The sequence below is a fragment of the Notamacropus eugenii genome, chromosome 4 (genome assembly GCF_028372415.1).
Source record: "Notamacropus eugenii isolate mMacEug1 chromosome 4, mMacEug1.pri_v2, whole genome shotgun sequence".
Classification (NCBI taxonomy): domain Eukaryota; kingdom Metazoa; phylum Chordata; class Mammalia; order Diprotodontia; family Macropodidae; genus Notamacropus; species Notamacropus eugenii.
The window spans coordinates 401,061,970-401,083,442 of record NC_092875.1 but is presented as its reverse complement, the minus strand read 5'-3'; the positions used below and the strand labels follow the sequence as shown (position 1 = coordinate 401,083,442).

The window sequence follows — 21,473 nt, the reverse complement described above, 5'->3', positions numbered from 1 at the left end:
AAATTATGGAAAAAACAGATCATTTCATCAAAGAAAATGACATTAATGAAACAATATACCAAACTTTTATGCTGCAGTCAAAGGGGAAAATGCATATCTTTAAATATTTTCATTTATCAAAGCAGAGCAAGAATATACATATGTATTGATCATGAAACTAAAAAAAATTAAGAAAATAAGAAGATAAAACAAAACAAAATATCCTAACTAAAACAAAAAAGAGAATTTCCAAATTATTTTTATTTAAAATCAAAACAACTGAATTTTTAAAGAACTATTTTGCAAAATGGTAATAAAATAAGCAAACCAATGGCTAATATTTAAAAAAAATACTTTGCCATGTTCATTGGCATTAAGAAATTGAAATTTACCAAATTACCATGCTCAAAATGAAAAGGAGGATTTCCAATGAACCAAAACGGCCTAGGATTGCCTAATACAATGACTTGCAAGGTTGCTAGCATTGTGTCATGAGACATCAAATCAGGCCCTAAAGATCCAGTGTTCTTCACCTCTAAGGTCTGGCAGGGATGAAATCTAGGAGACAGAAGTAAGAGCAAGAACTCAGAGAGAGACCCAGTAGGGTTAATCAACCCACTCAAAAGCATAGCAGGGGCAGTACCTGGCATTGCCACAAGGGACCAGTTTAGGAATTACAGCTAGAGAGATGAATAAATCAGGTGACCAAGCATGTTTCCAGAAGACCTGTCATGAAGCATGTTATTCACCTCCTAAAAAAGTGGTGATGAAATGTGTAACAGAATTGTACATGTATAGCCTGTATCAGATTGTATATCATCTTGGGGAGGGGGTGAGTGGAGGGAAGGAGAAAAATTTGGAACTCAAAATCTTATAAAATTGAATGATGAAAACTATCTTTACATGTAATTGGAAAAAAATAAAATACTTCTAATTGGAGGGAAATAAAATAAACATAAAAAAGTGGTGATATACTCAACATAAAAAGATACACATTTTTGGACCTGGTCTACGTATGAATTTGTTTTGTCTGACTATGCCTATTTGTTAACTTTGTTTTCCTTTCTCTTGGTTTTTTACAATTAAAAGCTTAGTAATAAAGATGATGTGAAAAAGATGGTATTTGAAACAAATCTAAAATATTAATAAGGGTCATAAAGAAGCACTGAAAAGCAAGCAAGTTTTAAAAGGAGGCAGTATGAAGCATAAATTCAGTTTCATAAATAATTTCTTTTCATATATAATCCTCTTTTTGTTGCTTTTTATGTTTAGATACTCCTTAAGTTCACAAAAAAATAAAATTTTTAAAGGCAAAATAGTAAATTGAGAAAATAAGTAGAAACAAAGAATATTTTTAAATGACCATTTTAGATGATATAATGGCTTACTCAGAGAACACTAGATATTCAGCTGAAAATTAAAAGAAATGCTATATAACTTAGACAAATAATAAGATACAAAATAAATCTACAAAACCCATCAGCCTTTCTATATTCTACCAACAAAACCTAGCAGAAAGAGATTGAAAGAAGAAAATTCATTCAAAATTACTGTGGAGTATTTAAATTATCTGGTAGTCTATTAAGAGATTTCAAAGGTGGTAAGTGATATGAATATGCTAAGTAGTTGGTAGTGACAATTTTATGGGGGTGAGGAAAATAGATAGTATTTTTCTCCACTGTTTTACTTCAAGGAATTCTAGATAGTTACATATGGTTTAGTTGTTAGAAAAATAAAAAATGTTATACTTCAGTGAACTTATTTTAAACCTATAATTAATCATATGAAAGGCAACCTGACCTGGTAGAAAGATTCTCAATGGACCTGGAGTCAGGAGAACTGGGTTAGAAATCTACTTCTTACTGCTGCCAGTTGGATGGTCCTGGGCAAATTCTTAGTTTCCTCTTCTGTAAAACGAACAGAATGTTTCTGCCTAATGGAATTGATATTTTAAAAAATGCATTAAAAAACTTTAAATGCTATCCAAATGTTAGTTATTATCATTCATTACAGCATGCAATGAGAAACAATTGTGTTCACAATAGAAAATTGCTGTTACTATTCTTAAACATTTTTTAATTTCCACTTAAAATCCATCTTCTGATTTTTTTTCAAATGAAGGAACAGAAACATTCCAAGGCAAAAATTATTTCTTCAAGGCTACACAAGAATTCAAATTCCATAGAACAGGGCTTTTTAACATTTTTGTGGGTCATGGGAAACCTTTGGCAATCTGGTGAAGTCCACAGATATCTTAACAAAACAATGTTTGATAATGGAAGGAAATGCTAAATTTCAGGTACAGATAAGTGAAAATATTTTTCCCCATCCAAATTTATGTCCTCCTGAAACCTAACCACAGACATGATTAGGACCTCCTACTGTAAAGGAAGACTATGCTGAGTAATGATACATTTTGGCCTTAGAGAGAAGTGTGAAGTCATTATCATTGTCATCATCTGCTGAATATTTAGCAAGAAGACATGACCTGGTATCTTGAATTATAGATCAGAGCCTTGCTATGTTTCATAGACTAACAGACAACAAATCTTCATTCTTCACATCTAGACCTCAAAATGCCCTGGAGAATTCAGCCAATAAACTGACCTGAAACTGGAACTGCATAATTATCCCAGACCGAACTCTGGACCAAATAATCAGCAAGACATAACATTAATCCATGAAAACTTTAACACAATGTTTTAAGAGATGATGCCTTAAAATACATGTCATAAAAATAATAAAATGATCTCTAAGAAACATGGAAGTAAATGCTTGTAAAATACAGAGGCCTGATGGAAGATATCTAAGTCACATGATTGCAGGATGAGGGTTATTGCCTCCTTGAAGAGTGGTCTGGGTGGAGATGCATGCTTTGGTTAGGGAGTGCTGGAGGCTATCTCATGATGCCCACCAGGAAGAGCTGATGACTTTTGACCCACCTCCTCATTAATATATCCACCCCCTCACTGTTTATTCACCAGTCAGGGTTGATCTCTGCTAGTCAGGGCATCCACTTCTCCAAAGGTCATCCTTTGGAGACCCTCCAGTTTGGAGATCCCTCCAATCATCCAACAATCTCCATGGTCTTCTGTCTTTGGTTACTGAGAGAGAGCTGGGCAGTTACCAGTTGTCAGATCTATGTCTTGCCACTAAACTCCAATGACTCTAGAAGACAGAGTGAGGCTGATGACTTTGCACAGCTCTGCCCAATCATCTCCAATTCACTTGCAAGTCAAGGCATCACCCTCCTGATGTCAGTGGATGTCTTCAATATCAAAAGACAAAGAACAATAAGGCAGATGCTTTCAGAGATCTAATAGATAAAGAAAGAGCTTATTGCCTTGTGAATGACCAAGGCTCAATTCTCTACTGCCTTTTAAGACACCTCCAGTTTCAGCAACACACTCAAGTGAAAAGGTCTTATCTAATCACCTGGTTAGTAAACCTACACCCATTACAGAATGTCTGCACATGCTCAATTGCCTCCAAAGCACTTCTACAAATCTCAGTTGTCCTGAAAGCAATCATTCCATACATGTACATGTACCAGTTCGCATTAAATTTGTTGTTGTGTTCATCCATGCCATCAGGGAAATGATGACATGACTTGCACTTGACTTTGTTTTGAGTCAGGAAGGGCTGTGCAAGATCATCAGCTTCACTTCTCCTCCAGAGCCATCTGAATCCAGTGACCAGATATTCACCAGGATGACTGGAGATGCCCCAGATGCAGTGGGAGACCTTGGCCCCTTTAGGCCAAGGCCTATTCAGGTACTCACCTAGGGTGAGGTAAGCCCATTCTAGAATCAATTAAACAGGAGAAGACTAAGAATATTTTCATTTTCTCCTTACAACTGGGTCCATCTACAATAAGCCAACAATCTAACTGGAAGGCCAAGACATGGTCACTAGGAAGTAATTAGTTGGTAAGATAATATTACATATACCTTTGCTTTATATACTGAGGAACTAAAAAAACAAAATATGTGGCAAAGATAATAAATACAAAAAGTATTGGGGAAGTACAAGATGGGCTGGAGAAATGCTTTAATTTGAGCTCCCTGGGTCCTTAAGGGCCACACTTGAGGACCCAGAGGGCCACATGTGGCCCTGACACCATAGGTTCCCCATCCCTGCTTTAGAAAAAAAAGAAACCAGTGGACTGGTTTCAGCTGGGTACTGAAGGATGCAGACGGGTGGAGAACCCAGAGGGTGTATTCCAGGTAAAGTGCACTATGTGATGGTGGAAGGGAAGACACCAGCCTACAAACCCCAATAAGAAAACTAGGCTGAAGTTATGGAGGGTAATGAAAGCTAAGGAGAGATCTCCACAAGGTTTTTGATTGAACCACAAATTGCAATTTTTTTCCTACCTAAGTGAAAGTGTGTAAAACATTAAATATAAAAGAATAATTACAAGAGACAAGTTGTACTGGAACCTTTTCTATCAGAACCTCATTGAAAGGATGACAACAATTCACACCCATATAGCACTGAAAAGTTTTCAAAGTATCAGTTAATCCAGGCAGAATTCATCCAAAATAATACTCTCTTTTGCTTTGCAGATACCCTCATTCCCTTGAAATACTTTCTCTATCCCTGTGCCCTTGTGGCCGTATTATATCATCTAAGGGTTTTGCTACCATGCTCCCAGTTCTCTTCCCCTGGGAATCAAACCTTTTATGCTGATAAATGACTAATCTGTTAATAATAGAAGTGATATTAGGTTAACATTTTCATTTTCCAGAAACAATACTTCAGACTATTGGAGAAAATTTAAGTAATTGCAATGGTGTGAATTTTGTACTCATGTAGGAGGGCACAAAGTACAAAAGAAGACCAGGGAGAGGAGGACAAAAGAAAGATAATTTTTCAATATGTAAGGACAGCATTGCATCCCCAAGCTGCAACCAGTAGACAACCATGCCCTTCGTCCTTAGTCTTTGTACAAAGCTGGCTACCACAAGGGCACTCACATTTCCTGAATCTCTTTGTAGTATCTGCAGTAATAACACTTTAAATTCATGGTGTCAAATTCAAATAGAAAAGGATCCCTATCAGCTGCATTTTGACCTAGAAAGCCACAGATTAACATTATCTATGTTGTATTTCATTTTTGCTTGTTTTGTGAAACATTTCTTGATTTTATTTCAATCTGGTTTGGGCCATAAGAGGGAATGTTTGTGACAGTTTGCTGCCAGAGGTCCTGAAATTGACATCTCTGCTTTAGACCACACACACTGATGCTGAACATAGCTGACGGTTTCTTGGAAACTGTGTTGACTTTCACATCGAAGTAGTCCTGCATTTGACTCTGATTTATGGTATTAGTTTCTGGTTATAGGAAAGGATCAAGAGAGAACATTTCAGAATAGTTTTAACTTGGCTCCCTCTCCTACAAAGATTATTGAAAGAAATTAATTAAGTCTATTTCCCAAACTCTTCCCTAAATGATCCATTTTGACTACAATGGGACTCACAAACCACACAGGGATCTCTGTCTCTCTGTCCTTGAGAACCACCTAGTTAAACATTGTGCCTATTACCAAACTCCTATTCATAACCAGCATCCAGCACAGCTTTCCAAAGCGGGCAAAACCACCCTGGGGGGGTCTTGGAATGACGGGGAGATGATAGTACCCTCGGGTGTCATTGGGGGACATTGAATAAAAATAAAAGGATGGTAAAAGCACAAGGAAAGAAGAAAAGAAAATTTTGAAAAAGTGTTAAGTCCACTAACAGGTTTTAACAAGCAAATATTGGGCAGGCGAGCATGTCATACATCATTGGGAAGTCCAGTATGCACTGGCAGGAGTATGTGCATGTACTGGTTTATTTAGAGTATGATACTATATGGTTAAATGATGCAATACTGCATTTTCAAAATTTAAATGCAGGAAAAAAACAAATTTACAATAAATTATTCAATATAAAATGTATCTTTTTTAAAAAATATATTTTGCATTTTTTTGAAATGATGCAAATTTCAAAAAAAAAGTGTTAAAGAAAGTAGATTTCTAGGGGGTGCTAAGTAACTTTTTTTAAAGGGGGTATAGGACAATTTAATTTGGGAACCTCTGATCCAAAGCTGCTGGTCTATAATCAAGTGTAGATTTCTTTTTTTTTTAAGGTAAGTCCAGAGGTAGCATTTATAACAACAATGAGGTTGAAATGCCTATAAGGGACTAAAAACAACTGTACTCTGCTGAGTCATACTGGGAGGTTAGAATAAGGAAAAAGGGGAGTAAGTAAAAGGGTTGGGGGAGAGTATACTACCATAAGTTTATAGCTAGAAGGGGCCCTGGAGACCATTGAATCTAAGACTACCCTTTGTTCTAGTGAAAACTGAGGTCCAAGGAGATTAAGTCCGATCAACATTTATTAAGCGACTACTAAGTGCCAGGCACTGTGCAAAACTCAGGGGATACAAAAAGAAGTCAAAAATCCCTGCCCTGGGGGAACTCACAATCTTAATGGATTTAGATAGAGCCCGGAGAACTGTTAGAAAAGAGACCATTTGAAACAATTTGAGTCCTCTCTTTTTCTCCCCAGGAAAGGGCTTTGGAAACCTTGGAATTTTTGTACTTCAATTATGAAGAGAGTATTTTAGTGTGTGTTTGTCTTAGCCTCTAGCCTTGTTGTTTTGAAGAAAAGTACACTGCTGGTACATCAGGAAATTCTAGGTATTAAGTATCAAGAAAACAGCCAATCCTCAGCTTTTGTTTCATCTAAAACCTCTTATCAGGTTGAGAATGTTGCTTACCTATTACTCTGGAATATTAAATTATCATCTCATTTTGTAATAATATTTATAATTGTAATTCTCTTAAGCAGAAGCCCAGCTCACTACACAGCTGATTGTTTACTGAAGTAGACTTAACTGATTAAATCACCCATAAGCCATTTCTTTCCCATTAGCATGCATTAGGATATTATCAGTCAAACCAGGGGTTCTGTAGCTGTCTTTACCACCACAGGCCTGAGTCCTTATTTGGGTTCTTCAGATTAGGATTTCATGAACCTATGATCAAATCACATGAAACATGTGGACTGAACAGCTGTGCAGTCTGTTCCCAGAAGGAAAAAAAAAATCTCAGTCCTATTTTCCCCCTAAACATTTCTTGTTCAGTGACCAACTCTCCTTATATGTGCTTTGGGAATTCCCATTTCTTCCTACCTATTTATCCTTATTGGTTTTCCAAACACTGTACAATGTGAATCATGTTGGAAATGTCATTTTCCACTTTCCCACAATTTTCAGATTTTCTCTTTCTATCCTATTTTTCCTCATTTGCTTTTCTTACATTCTTTCTCTCTTCCTTTCACCTGTCTTTCTTTCCTATTTGTTTCTATCCTCATTTTCCCCCTCCATCCTCCTTTCTTTCCTTCCTTCCTTATATATGATTTCAATGGGTCTGGCAATTCCCTGTACAGAAGTTCCATCCACCAATGTGCAGTAGCAGTTGATCTATCACCTAAAATCTTAGAGAGGTATTTGAGGCACTAAGGTCCCACTGTTAGTGCCTGTCAGGAGTAGGACTTGAACCCAGATCTTCCTGAATCCAAGGTTAGCCTCAAAACCACTGCACCATTATATCACCATTATATCATCTCAGTCATATAACCAAATAGAATTAAGAAGGAGCATCTATGTTCAGAGCCAAAAGGGACCTTTTTTGGTTGTTCCATTGCTCCAATCATGTACAACTCTTCATGACCCTATTTGGGATTTTCTTGGCTGGGTACTAGAGTAGTTTGCCCTTTCACTCTCCAGCTCGTTTTATGGACAAACAAACTGGGGCAAACAGGGTTAAGTGACTTGCCCAGGGTCAAACACCTAGTAAGTGTTTGAGGCCAGATTTGAACTCAGGAAGATGAGTCTTCTTGACCCCATGCCCCATGCCCCAGAAAGGAACTAACATATCACCTAGTCCAATACATTTCAGTTTACCAATAAGGAAAGGAGACTCAGAGAGCCTTAATGATTTGTCCATGGTGACACATACAGCTAAACAGAACTTACATTTATACAGTGTGCTATGTGCCAGGACTTCACAAGCATAATCTCATTTGATCCCTACAATAATGCTGGTAGGGAGATGCTATTAATTACTTCCATTTTTACAGATGAGGAAACAAATAGAGGTTAAGTGACTTGCCTGGGGTCAGATAGCTAGAAAAGTGTCTGAGGCTGAATTTGAACTCAGGTCTTTCTGATCGCAGGTCCAGTACTCTACCCATTGAGCCACCTAGCTGCCAGCCTTGTAAGTCATGGAGCTAAGATTTTAATCCTGGTCCTCAGACTCAAAATCCAAGAGATTCTCCATCATACCACAGTCCACCTATTTTCATATCTATAAATAAAATCCAATCATTCCAGAGCATTCAATGACAGGAAACAAGTTTCCCCTTTACAAGATACTTCTTTTAAAGCATCCCTTTTCTGACTGTGGCATGACTGGTACCTCCTCTTCCTCATAATGGAAATTCCTAGAAAAGGTACAGAACAAATACATTTTACAATGATCCTTCTAACCATAAGATTCTTAGTATTGACCAAAGAAAATATTCTTTTTCCCATGATAGTGAAGTAAGCTAAAAAATCTGTTGGGATAATTCATTAAGATGACACTTAACTTCATGTTATTCAATTTTCAATCAGCTCAGGAATTCTGTCTAGGCTGAGCCTTCTTTTCTGGGCTGTGTTCCCACCGAATCTACCTCTATGAGGGAGCCTATTCTGGAAACTATTTTTATCCACATTCTTTTTTTATTATGGTTATTCATGTATGGCTTCATCTTCTTACTCAGAAAAGCAACCTCACTTGGTAACATGATGGAGATCAGACTGTGCATCTTTCACCACTAGTGCAATGGGCCGTACCCGAAAGCAATACAATCTGACCTGACCTGCTTTCATCGTTGTTGATCTTGGTTGACATTTGGGAATTTTTAATATATCAGCTACTGCTATTCTGTTGTCCTATACTTTGTGTGCTGAAGGAACCAATTATTAAAAAAAACTAAAATAAAATCTAAAAATAAAGACAGTATTTTTTTAAACCCACTGAATAAAGCGACAGTTGTAGAAAATTTCTGGCTATCTTAGTGAGCAAAATGCAAAAGAAGAGAAATACAGAAAGCCTAGAGATCTTTTCATTCATCTCCCTTGTTTTATCAATAGAGAAACTGAAGTCCAGAAGGATGAAGAACAATCAGCCTTTTAATTCAAGAAGTCAAACTTGAACCCTTAACTTCTCATCACAGGGCAGGATTTTCTTCACTTCTGTGTTCTGCCTCCTTGTGTAGCATTGCTTGACTAACTATATGGTCATTAAGATAGCCCCAAAACACAAATTCATTTTTTAAATGAATTTAAATTTAAAATGTAATAGAATAAAATTGTATTTATTATTATATAATATTATATTATTTGAAATTATATTCTATATTATGAACACAATACAAAATAAAATTTAAAATAAATTTAAATTTAAAATGAATTTTAAAATAAAATTAAAAATTAAAATTCAGCCAGAACTTATTTGGACCAAAGAATCCTTCCTCATTCCACCAGAAGAAATGGGAAAATGGGAAATATGGGAATACGCAGTATACAAGTTAAGGAGCAGGTCCTGGTCTCACTAACTTTTTTTTCCAGACTTTATTTTCTTGGGAGTGGTGGGAGGGAGGGTGGCGAACCTGTCATTTCATAGACGTGGATAATTTACAGTACAAAATCTCCTTCTAAGAATCCAGCTATATTACAAGCTAAACATTAATACACTACATATTTTAATTCTAAGATTGTGAAAAATGAACTGGAATGAACACTTCCTATCTAATGTCTCTACTGAGACAGGACCTCAAGGTTCACTGATCTAGTCTACTAAAAAGGAACAAAGAAAACCTTTGACTGAGGTGACTGCAGGCCTATGGCAGAGCTCATGGATTCCTCTTCCAGCCCTGGACCAACTCATCCCTTCTCCTTGTGCTGAACATGACTCGCTAACCTCGTTGATTCACTGCATGGCTCATATTTAAAATACAGCTGCTAACCTACTAAAATATCTCCAAGGCTAAAAGCCTGAAATATATAAAGGATAAATAAGTGCACCTGGGGCCCCAAGTATTAATGCCATAAAACTGTCATCATTCTCCACAAAATCCTATTTTCACCCACTCACACGATGTGCATCTGTGGCCTGTTCACACTGCATAGGGCTGTAGCACAGAAATATGCCTCAGTTAAAATCTAGCCACAGTATGTTGGGGAAGACTTCTCTCTGTTCCTAATTTAGTTCAGTGCCCTATCACCCTAAGGCAGTGCTGCTCAGTAAGCCACAGACTCACATGGCTGCAAATTCAGGCTCCCCATTCACTGCTGACTTTCTTCAGAAAACAAAGGGCATGACAGGTAGAAAGAGTTCCAAGGAAAAGAGAATCTAGACAATCTCTCCCACCTTCCAGGAGGACACTATTTAAACACCCCCAGAAATCTATACTAGTCTGAAAAGCACCAGGGAAGAGGATCTCACAATCTTTTCCAGTTGCCAATACAAGTGTTTAAAATTCTTGCTCTCACAAAATTCTTACTTTTAAGGAGCACAAATCCTTGACCCTATTATTTAATCTAGCTTCCTGCTATTCTGTTCTCTTATGAAAACAGGAAATCTAGTCACCAACCTAAGGATCCATTCCTTTTTATCTAGTTGAACTGAAGACTGTGAATTCATTCACTCATTCAACAAAGTTTAATCGAGCACTTAATATATGAGAAAGTGTGTTAACTAGGAGAAACTGAATAGAGAGCTAGACCTCAAGTTAGGAAGACCCACATTCAAATCTGGGCTCAGATACCTACTAGCTGTATGACCCTGGGCAAGTCACTAAACCCCTGTCTGTCTATTTCAGTTTCCTCATCTGTGAAATAAAAGTAATAGCACCAATCTCCCAGAACTGCTGTGGGGATCAAACGAGATAGTATTTGTGAAGAAATTTACAAACTTTAAAGTGCTATAAAAATACTAGTTATTATGGCTACTATTATTAGTGCTACTACTATTACTATTATTTAGGTTATTAATTATGAGCTTAAAGCACAGAACTTAAAGTCAAGAAGTACTCAAGTAAAAATTCTACCAGTCTTTATGATAACTTTCATTGCCCATACACTTGCTCAAATGTGTATTTGTCAATGTATACTTGCTCAAATGCAGGAAAGAAGGAATACGAGAGATTTTTGTCGTTGCTGCTTGTTGTTCAATCATTTTCAGTTGTGTCCAGTTCTTTGTTAACCCATTTGGGGTTTTCTTGGCAAAAATACTGGAGTGGTTTGCCATTTCCTTTTCCAACTCTTTTTACAGATAAGGAAACTGAGGCAAGCCAAGGTAAATGATTTGCCTAAAGTCACACAGCCAATAAGTGGCTAAAGTAGAACTGAACTCAAATCTTCTCAGCTCAAGATCTAGCGCCCTATCCACTGCACCACCTCTCTGTCCTGCTTGAGAAGAGGGCACTGGGCATGAGTCAGAAAGACGAGTTTAAATTCTGCATTAGAGACTTACTGGTTGTGTTAACCTGGGCAAGCTGCTTAATCTGTGTCTGCCTCAGTTTCTTTTTCTGTAAAATAAAGATAATATAGTATCTGCCTCCCAAGGACGTTGTGAAGATCAAATGAAATGATATTTGTAAAATGCTTTGCAAAATTTAAGTCACTAGATTAATGTTATTATATAATAATTATTCATTAAGGGAGCATCTGATGGATAGAGAGAGAGAGAGAGAGAGAGAGAGAGAGAGAGAGAGAGATTTACCACGGCAGCATTTTACCAGAGCAGTTATCTGATTGAGAGCTCTGAGCTGAAGAAAAGAGACTTAGTGATTCCTTTTTACAACTTCTCAAAGCAGAGAGAGAATATTTGTATCAGGATCTCTCTAATCAATGAATGAGTCAGCAGCAGCCTGGCTGGAAAGGACAGTTGCAAGGAGCGGTTAAATAGCTCCATTGATATTAACAGCACTGTCTTCACCATCTGAGTTTGTTTTTTTCCTGGGCTTGCTTTGAGAGGAGGAAGATGTAGCCTGACCACAGAGGCTAACCAAATAAGAATGATTAACAATTCTACTTATCTGCAGAGCACATACTAGCCACCACCCCACCAAGGCATCATCTAACACTCATACAGCACTTTAGCGTTTGCAAAGCACTTTCCATATGTTATATGAATTGACACAACAACCCTGGGAGGTAAGTGCTATTTTTATCCCCATCTTACAGATGAAGAAACTGAGGCTGAAACTTAGCCTGCATCCCTCAGTGGCTAAGGGACTGAAGAACGATTTAAATTTTGGTCTTCTTGTGAGCAGAAAGTAACCCCAATATTCTAAAATGATCAACTGTGAAGGATTTGGCTATTCTCAGAGATACAATGATCCAAGACAGTTCAAAGAACTCCTCATGAAAAATGTTTTCCAATTCCACAGAAAGAATGGATGGAGTCTGTGTCATATATTTTAAACTTTATTTTTTCTTGGATTTTTTGGGGATGTATCTAGGTTTTCCTTTGCAACATGACTAACGTAGAAATGTTTTGTATGATTGCACACTTATAATCTATACCAAATTGCATACCGTCTCGAGAAGCATGGAGGGGAGGAAGGAAGAGAATATGAAGTTCAATTTTTTAAATGTTAAAAACTTTTATGTGTAATTGAGAAAAAATAAATTGAAGAAAGAGAAAAAAATAATAAACTTTGATCTTCTTGATTCCAATTCTGGCACTCTATCCACTAAGCCACCTAGCTGCTTGTAGTAATAGTAGTATTAGTAGTGGTAGTAGTACCAAGTATTATTAATCACATTTATAAAGCACCTTAAGGGTTGTATAAAGACTTTACAAACACTGTCTTATTTGATCTTTATAATACCCCTTTGAAGCAGGCCCAATTACAATTTTTATTTTATAGTTAAAGACACCAGGACTCAGAAAGAGAGAAAGAGAAAGAGAGAATAGGAGAAAGAATGGAAGGAAGGAAGGAAGGAAGGAAGGAAGGAAGGAAGGAAGGAAGGAAGAAGGGACATTAAGTTTGATCTTCATTTATTAATTAAAGTTTAATCTACATAAACATTTTCTCTAGTACTTTCTTAAATCTAGACAATCAACAAAACAACAGATAAGGCCCTCATTTTCAGAGCTTGATTTCTGAAGTGTCAATGCTTATCCTGAAAGTTGAAATATCAACTGAGGTGGCAATTCAAGCTGCCTCTGCACACCTCAGATCAAGCAGCACATTTTTCCTGTCTTATCCTTTCCCCAGTTCCCATTCAATTTATTGAGCCATTAGCAGGAGTGTGGTAGAACCTTCTTTGCCTCAGCCCTAATACCCAAGAAGACATATCAACTTGACCAATGCATCTGGCACAACTGGCAATACAGCTGGCACAGACTGAGACAGTGATAGAATTTTAGAAGGAACAGGTTCCAAATTAGGAAAGGTGGAAAGAATATTCGACTTGGAGCTAGAAAGACATAGGCTTAAGTGTTGGGACTGGAAGCTCAATTCCGTGTGGACAGTCTCGGGCAGGTAAAAGTGGGACTTCTAAATCTTAGAGTCTTACGAGGCCCTCCATGAACAGCGGGGGTTCGAGAAGGTCAGACCGAGCTAGCTCGGCTAGCTCGGGTATTTCCGCCTCTCCCCCGGAGATACCTGATGGGTGGAGTCTCCCTGCCCTCGAGGTCGTCCCGGATTGGAGCACACCTAGTTACCTAACAGCATGGTATTGAGATGCAAACTGTGTGGCTGAAGATTAAGTAGGATTGAGGAAGCCTAAAAGCTCTCTTAGCACGTGTGGAGCCAAAGAGAAAAGTAGGGCTCCGCTTCTTTTCTTTCCTCTCTCCCCTCCCCCTCTCTCCCCGCTTGTACTTCTACTTCCAATCCCTTAAGCTTAGCCTTCTTAGGAAATCTCCCCCTCTTCATCCTAAGAAAGAAGATCCCCTGCACTTGTAACCGAAACCCTGTAATAAAGCTCAACCCCTGTTTGACTCTGGAACGTCCTTTCTCTCATACGTGCATCCGGCGTGGCCAGCAGAAGACCTCGGGAGGTGAGGTAAGGAAGACTCGGGTAGCCCAATACAGGCCTCTAGGCTTGGCACTTAAGTATTCATCCTGCCACTTACCCTCTACGGTACACCTGTACTTTGTCTCTCTAAGTCCTCCAGTGCCCTATCTATAAAATAAAGAGGATGTATGAGATGGCTTCTAGAGCCCTGATAGCTTTAAATCTATGATTATATGATCTTTTGTTGTTGTTGGGTTGTTTCAGTCATTTCAAACCTCTGGAGTGGTTTGCCATTTCCTCCTCCACCTGAAGCAAACAGGATGAAGTGACTAACTCAGGCTTAGACAGCCACGAAGTGTCTGAGACCTGATTTAAACTCGTGAATATGAGTCTCTCTGATTCCAAGCCCAGTGCATCTTCTAATGGTCTGAAATGCCCAAATGAATCACCTCTTTGAGGGAAAAAATCAGAGATATCTACTTAAATTCAAATATATTATCTCAAAGAGCTAAGGCAGTCAGGGTTTAAAAAAAAAAAAAAGCCAGCATACAACTTATCCAATTAAGTAGGTTACCTACCTTAAAGATTCTGAAACTAAAGTGATAACACAAAAAAATTCAACCTTTGGCCAGGACTATTGCTGTACTTGTTCTCTTTGCCTCTCTCCCTGCCAGATTTTTCTAAGATAAAGGTTGTTAAAGCCTAAATCTGACTGAGTCAGCTCAGTACTCAATAAAGTCCAGTGGTCCCTATTACCTTCAGCATCCACTATAAAGTCTCCTGTTTGGCATTTCAAGCTTTTCCCAGCCTGGCCCCTTCTTTCCCTTCCAATCTTTTTACACTGGCCTACTTTTGCAGCTCCGCACACAGAGCTCTCCATCCCTCTCCGTGACTTTGCATTAATTGCCTTTCAGACCTGATATGTTCTCTCTCTTCCACTCCACCTCTTAGTTTCCCAGCCTCCTTTAAGATTTAGATCTAATCCTACAAGTTCTCCCCTTCTTTTTTATTCTCCCCTCAGCCACCAGTGCCTTCCCCTTTGAGATTACCTCCCATCTCAGCTATATATATCTTATGTGCACTCAGTTATTTTCATGTATATCCCCTTCAATAGAATGTGAACTCCTATGAGAGAGGGCCTGATTTTGCCTTTCTTTGTATACACAGCACCTGTAGGGTACTGTGATACATATAAGCTTAATAAATGTTTGTGGAGCTACCCACTGACAAAACTGATAAGTTTTAAGGGGGTAAGAAAAGGAATGGAAAAATCCAGAGGATAACTTCCTGTAACTAACTGAATGAGAAAAAAAAATACACACCCAGAAACAAACTGAGGTTTCTGTGAATCTAGTCTTAAAAATGGGCAACTAAGTGGTACAAAGAACAGAGCACCAGGCCTGAAGTCAGGAAGACCCAAGTTCAAATCTGGCTTCAGACATGGACTGGCTATGTGACCCTGGGCAAGTCACTTAACCCTGTTTGCCTCAGTTTCCTCAGCTATAAAATGAGCTGGAGAAGGAAATGGCAAAGTACTCCAGTATTTCTAATAAGAAAACCCCAAATGGGGTCACAGAGAGACAGACATGACAGAAAAATGACTTAACACAATCTAAAATATGAAAAGGCTGGTTTCCAATTAGCAACATTAATTTGTCTGCAAACACAAATGGGTTGTTAAAGCCATTAAAAATAATTTGTTTTCTTAAGAGTTTAAACATCACCCTTGTAATAGTGTTTATACTTTTTAAGTTATTTATTAAACCCTCTCCTCAGTGGTACTGTAAAACTCCCCTTTAATTCAAGGAGGTTTAATTATGAAGGAGTAAATTCAAAAATAGGGAAGTTTTTACTGCAAAGAGATTTTATGGTGTGTGTATGCTTTGTCAGGATTTCGGTATCTTAATTCTAGAATCTGACTAAGGCAAATTTTCATGGCGTTCATTTCGCCCATTTTAGAGAGGCTTGGTGATTTCCCAAGTTGCCCTCCCACACAAAGCCAGTTGGCAGCGCACAGGCTTTGATAGAATTATATTTTGGTTTCCAAACTGACACCCTGCAGCTCCAGCCTTTGAGCATCCTTGCAGATAAACAATTATTCATTTACCCGAGGCAAATGAATTGACTCTTTTCTCTAAGAATCTTCTCCCCACCTCCTATTTCAGAATGCCTCCAGGCCCTAATTGTACCCAAAGCTCCAGAAAAACCAAGGACATCTCCTAGCCTCATCCCATATACTCCTCTTTCTTCCCTACTTTCCGTACTGTTTTCCAGCACCAAGCAACCTCCAATTTAAACATGGTTGCTGCATTCTGTGGCCACTCAGTACATGCAGCTGGATCTCTTCCCCCTATATATTTGGCAGGGTCAAAGCCCTTCCAAACCATATCTTTCTTTTGTGCTCCAGGGAAGGCTGCCCAGGAAACCAGTGCTTTGCGTCCAAACATCCAAAAGGCCATTTAATCCCCCAGTCCAGACCACTGACGATCTGGAGAGTTCATGGGGCTTTGGATCTACCTGGTAACTGGCACGAAACCCAGCCCAAGTCAGCCAAGGCACCTTCTGAATATGACTCAAGCTGGGCTTCTGGCCCATAACGAGATGCTCAGGGGAATCCACCAAGAGTATATCACTCAGCCCTGCTTCGGATGCTTATTTCTCACCTGGCATGAGCTAAACAAAGGCAGCATTCTCTGTTATCACTCATTTTGTGAACTCAATAAGAGAACCAACGCATTATGAGTATTTTTTTCAATCCAGAACAAAGGAACAAAACATTTCACTTGACTTAAGAAGGAAAAAGGATTACGTTTATGGAGGGTGTAGTCTTTCCCTCCCTCCCCAATTTAAATGCAGAAATATTTAAAGAGGTTATAATGGGAATTTTTATCTCGGACCACAGATGTCGCACTAATACAATACTTGCCTTTCATCCATGACTAGTAGTAATTTGGGAGATGCAGGACATGGGGAGTGTTCAATCCTCCCACCTTACCAGGAAATCATAATAGCCCTGTCTCTTGACGAAGTCACTGAAGAGGAACAGAAAGAAGCATTGCTCTGTTCTACCCCCATCACAAAGCAGTTAAGTTATTTCAAAAGAAATAAACATTTCGAAGATCTCAGAAGCAAAGCCTTTGCATTGGTCAAAGAAAGTTTTCACATTTAAGTCGTCTCTTTAAATGGAGTTGGGGACTGATGTTCTGAGCTCAGAGAGGTAATGAAAAGGTGGCAATGAGCAGTCAGAGAGAGAGAGAGAGGGAACAATCGAAAGAATATGGGGGTGTTGTTTGTTCCCAAGGCATTTTTCTCAAAAATTGAAAATATCACATTTCCTTCTTCAATATTTGAGAGGGGTGGGTGAGAGAGAATTTGAGATGTTACTCTCATACATTCCTATGAGCTGAGACTTTAACGTTTATTCTAAGTTCATTTGGTTAGTCAACAGGCTATTTAATACAGAGGGTGTGCCTCAAAAAAAAGGAGTTTTTTCATCTTTTCCTGGTACCTCTAGTGCCTGGAAAATAGTAGATTAAAAAAAATATATATTGTACTACATGAGAATTTCAAAGCTTAGGTGGTCACTGAGAACATCTAGCAAAGCTGTGTGTGTGTGTGTGTGTGTGTGTATGTATGTATGTGTGTATGTGCCCACACATGACAGAGAAAGTAATAAACAGATAGAAGTCAGAGACAGTCAGAGAAACAGAGGGAAGGAGGGAGGGAAAGAGACAAAGAGAGAGGGGAGAAAGGGAGAGAGACACAGAAAGAGAGAGAGAGATGGAGAGAAGTAGAGGGAGAGGAAGGGAGAGAAAGAGGAGAAAGAAAGAAAGAGAATGAGGGAGAGAGAGAGAGAGAGAGAATGAGTGAGAGGGAATGAATGAGAAACAGGGAGTGTACAGGTGGGAAAGCTACATTTTGAGACTGAGGTGACTTGACCAAGGTCACATAGGTCATAAATAGAGCAAGGACTCAAAGAAAACATCTTCCCATTCCAGAGACAGGCTCTTTTCCACTAAGTCACATTATATGGAACTGGAGAAAGCACTAGGGTGGGGTGGAAAAGGCACAGATTTTGGAGGCAGAGAACCTGGGTCTGAACAACAACTCTGGCTATTTGCTTCCTATATAACCTCAGGTGAATCACTTCACAACTTGGGGTTCAGTTTTCTGAATAAAATCAAATGAAGGTGTTGGACTCATTGAACTGCAAACACCCTCTCCATTCTTTTTGACCTTGACATAGCCCCTCCTCTCTAGGGTTTCAGGCCACTGCTCTCTTTTGCTTTTCCCCTTCTCTATCGCATCACCCCTTCTCAGTTTCCTTAGCTGGATTTTCCTCCAGATCACACTTCGAGGCATAGGTAGAATCATGGAAACAATGAACATGAACTTGGACAGACTTTGAGAGACAGTGGAAGATAAGGGGGACTGGAGACACAAAGAGTTGGACATGAAAGAGGAATTGAATAAAAACAGTATAACAGACCATAAGTGTCCCTCAAGGATTTGTTCAGGATCTTCTTTTCTCCATCTATACTATTTCCATTGGTGATTTCATCAGCTCCCATGGACTCATTTGCCGTTTGTATGATGATGATGATTCGCAGATCTACTTAGCCATCCCTAACTTCTCTGCTGACCTCCAGTCTCATATCTCCAACTGAACATTAGATATCTCAGATTGGATGTCCTGTAGATATCTCAAACTCAACTCATTTTTCTGAACTAATTTTCAGTCAAAAACTGTTTACCCTCCCCAACTTTCCTACTATTGTTGAAGGCATCACCATCTTCCTTGATGCACAGACTTGCAGCATTGGCATCATTCTTGACTCTTTACTTACATTCAGACCACATATCCAATTTGTTGCCTTGTTTCTAACTTCACAATATCCCTTTCCAGCCTTTTTACAATTTACTTCCCCCACCCCCACATGCTCTTTGATCCAGTGACACGGACCTTTTTGCTCTTCCTCAAACATGCTACTCCCTCTCCTCATTTCACATCTTTTCAAGAGCTGTCCCCTATCTTCCATTTGCATTCTAGATCTCACACATAAATTGTTGTTTGCACATTGTCTTCCTCATTAGAATGGGAGTTCCTTGGTTTTGGACCATGGTTTGTACTGTCTTTGTATTCTCAACACATGACAGAATACCTTGTACAAAGTAGGTGCTTAATAAATACTTCTTGAGTGACTGATCTCTGCAAGAAATTTGTGTGTGTGTGTGTGTGTGTGTGTGTGTGTGTTCATCCTTCGTTGCTGAAAAAGACCATGCCATCAGAGAAATAATGACATGACTTGCGCTTGACTTTGTTTTGAGTGAGGGAGGGCTGGGCAGGTCACTAGTCTTACTTCTCCTCCAGAGCCATCTGAATTCAGTGACCAGATATTCATCACGATGACTGGAGATGACCCAGGATGAAGCATTTGGGGTTACGTGACTTGCCCAAAGTCATACAGCTAGTGAGTGTCAAGTATCTGAGGTGAGATTTGAGCTCAGATCCTCCTGACTCCTGCACTGGTGCTCTATCCACTGCACCACCTAACTGCCCCCTGAAAGAAATTTATCACTAAAGGGAAAGCAGACTCAATTTTCACTATGGATGAAAATCAAATAAGTCATAATAACTAAGTTCAGTTTAAAAAGGATCTATTAAACCCCTCCTATGTTCTTGGCACCATTCTAGCACTGTGGGAGAGGGGTAGAAGTTGTGAAGGAGTGGTTGCCTGTGACTTCATTTGTATAGGATATTCTAAAGGAAGTGGGTAGCTAGATGTTGCAGTGGATAGAGCACTGGACTTGGAATCAAGAAGACTCATTTTCCCGAGTTCAAATCTGGCTTCAACCAGTTACTAGCTGTGTCACCCCTGGCAAGTCATTTCACCCTGTTTGCCTCAGTTTCCTCATCTGTAAAATGAGCTGGAGAAGGAAATGGAAAACTGCTCCAGTATCTTTGTCAAGAAAACCCCAAATGGAGTCACAAAGAATTGGACACAACTAAAAAATGATTCAGTGACAAAACTATTATACTATACAAATAAGGAAACCAAGTCCCACAAGGATTTAAGTGTCCTGAAGGGGACACAGTTAATAGAAGAGCCAGAACTTTAACTTAAATTTATCCTATATTTCTACTCAAAGATTTTTTCCCCTATTACCTATTCCTTGGTTTTAACATGTCATTCTAGTCAAGCTGCATACCAACACTGCACAAGAGAACTTCATACTCCATAACCCAAATGAAGGGGTGCATTTGTATCTGCCATATTCCAAACCCTCTAGGGACAGAATTTCACTCCTCGTGAAAACCAATGACCTGACAGCTAGTTAGAGTAGTTGAAGAATAAAGAGAAGGTGAGAAAATGACTCATCTTTCTGGACCCAGTACTCTATCCCCTCAAAAAGACTATAAGTCTCTTCAGAACAGAGAGCCTGGCTTTTGTTTCTACGGTCCTTGTCCCTAGTGTAAAGAAACTATTCAACAAACGTTTAAATTACACTTACTGTTACACGAAGCTACCTAAGGGATTATTCCTATCATCACCTTAATTTCCATCTTACACTTCAGGCTAGTCTGGAGCTAAACTTATTTTTTTTAGGGGAAGGGCAAGGCAATTAGGTTTAAGCAACTTGCCCAAGGTCACACAGCTAGTAAGTGTCAAGTGTCTGAGGTCATATTTGAACTCAGGTCCTTCTGACTCCAATGCTGGTGATCTATTTACTGCATCACCTAGGGGCCCTGACAGAAACACTTCTTAAACTGTTAGTTTCGACTCCATATGGGGTGGAAAAAAATTTGGCAATAGTAAAAATTTTCAGAAATTCAATGACTAAAAATTAATTAAAAATTAAATTCATAATGAATCGGAGATGTTTCTGGCAGAGCTTGCCCATCGTGCGTAGCCCAAATTCACTGCAACCTAGGTTCTCAACACAAAGCTTGGGCACTTTGCACTGTACATGCCCTCAGGCCACACAATGACAATGAATGCTGCTGAAACACAAAAAGGTGTCTATCCCACTGCCATAGCCCAATGAAGCTACTCAAACTTTTTAAAAGGTGTCTGAGGTAAGGACGATCAAAATGTTTCACATTTTTGTAAGAAATGACAGGTAGTATAGGTACTATGGGACTGTGACGAAATGTTAGGGTCCTATAAGAGATGAGGAAACAGTTGATTTCAAAGAGACATAGAAACACTAATATCATCTGATTTAGAGTGAAGTAAGGAGAACAAGGAAAACAATTTATGCTATAACATCAAAATTATGAAAAATGGACAATTCTGAAGATTCTACAAACTGATGAATGAAATGAACAGAATTGAAAGAAAAATCATATAATAAATAACACTGTGAAGGCAGACGACTTTGAAAGCTCAAAGAACTATCATCGATACAATTGACTATTCATGATTCC

The 21,473-nt window shown here is 38.8% G+C and overlaps 1 protein-coding gene across 12 annotated transcripts in view; it reads right to left on the bottom strand.

Annotated features, from left to right (window-relative positions):
* PDE4D (phosphodiesterase 4D) overlaps nucleotides 1-21,473 on the bottom strand; it is a 1,946,032-nt gene that overhangs the window by 1,642,202 nt on the left and 282,357 nt on the right. For 4 of the 12 annotated variants that reach the window (XM_072599367.1, XM_072599362.1, XM_072599364.1 and 1 more), the window contains exon 3: nucleotides 1,780-1,886. The exons of 6 other annotated variants lie outside the window; for them this stretch is intronic. The gene's annotated coding sequence lies outside the window, so the exon portion shown is untranslated. Of the gene's footprint in view, nucleotides 1-1,779; nucleotides 1,913-21,473 lie in introns of all 12 variants that reach the window. 2 more of the 12 variants (XM_072599363.1, XM_072599366.1) reach the window with 1 other exon arrangement.